Source organism: Malurus melanocephalus, unplaced genomic scaffold (assembly GCF_030028575.1).
Source record: "Malurus melanocephalus ecotype Western Australia unplaced genomic scaffold, MMel_1.1 scaffold_14, whole genome shotgun sequence".
NCBI lineage: Eukaryota > Metazoa > Chordata > Aves > Passeriformes > Maluridae > Malurus > Malurus melanocephalus.
This window is the reverse complement of record NW_026623246.1, coordinates 76,157-77,203: the sequence shown is the minus strand read 5'-3', so window position 1 is coordinate 77,203 and position 1,047 is coordinate 76,157.

Genomic DNA, 1,047 nt, shown 5'->3' with positions numbered 1-1,047 from the left:
TTTTGGTCATGTGTGTTGGAGTTTTTTTAAAGGTACTGCTTTTTCATGACTGGTAAAAGGCTCTGACCCCAGATTTGGCTTAAATTAATTGCTAGGCAAAGCATGATGCTGCCGCATTTAGTAATTTTCTGAAATCCTTGGTTATGATACATTCCAAGTAACCACATTTAAAATAACTRGATGTTCCATTGTAAATAAGGTAGTTGATTACTCACAGACTGCTGATATTTTGTGGACATTCGGTTGCTTCCCTTCCCTGATTCTTCCGCTGCTTTAATGGAGAACGGAGTAACAAAAATGTATCACAGTCCTTGACTACTCTGATATATTATTATAAAATTAAAACTAGCTCTGCTGTGTATTTCAGCTAAGAAGAAAGCAAATGTATATATTTTCATTGGGGGAAATAGAAAGCCAACAGAGCAGGTAGGTAGGTTTCTGATCGACTGGGACTGTTGATTTTTTCTTTCAGCCAGCCTGTCCGACTGGCTTACTCAGAGGCTGAGTGAAAGACACAAGTGAGAGTTGGGAAGACTTTTTTCTAATAGTGCAGATCTTTACYGGAGCTGGTTTCTTTCAGAATTGCTGTATCTGTAAATCATGAGAGGCCATGACTGAAATTACAAGAGGCAAAACTTTATTAATAAATGTAAAGTCCCTTAAGGTCATAGAAGAGATCTAAACCAGCAGAAATTACTTTCATTAATTTTTGCATAAATTACTTGTTTTTTGCATTTTCATCTCTTGCACATTTAATATTCTCAAACTTAGTGCTCTTAAAGTGCTTTAATGTTGTGTGCTATTGTATGTCCTTTATAGGTTTTTTTCTGTGAGGGGGTAGGTAAAGCAGCTTGGAGTGCAGGAATGGGTGATGAATGTGACATAAAATTACTTTCCTTTAGAGGCCGTATGAATTGGAATGATGAAAGTAGCTGCTTAGGGAGTTGCTGTCACCTTAAAGGTGACATTCCTTATTCCCCTGTTAATGCATTTTCATGTACACTCTGTTAAGGACTGCTTTTGGCTTCTCCATCTTACTGATCACTT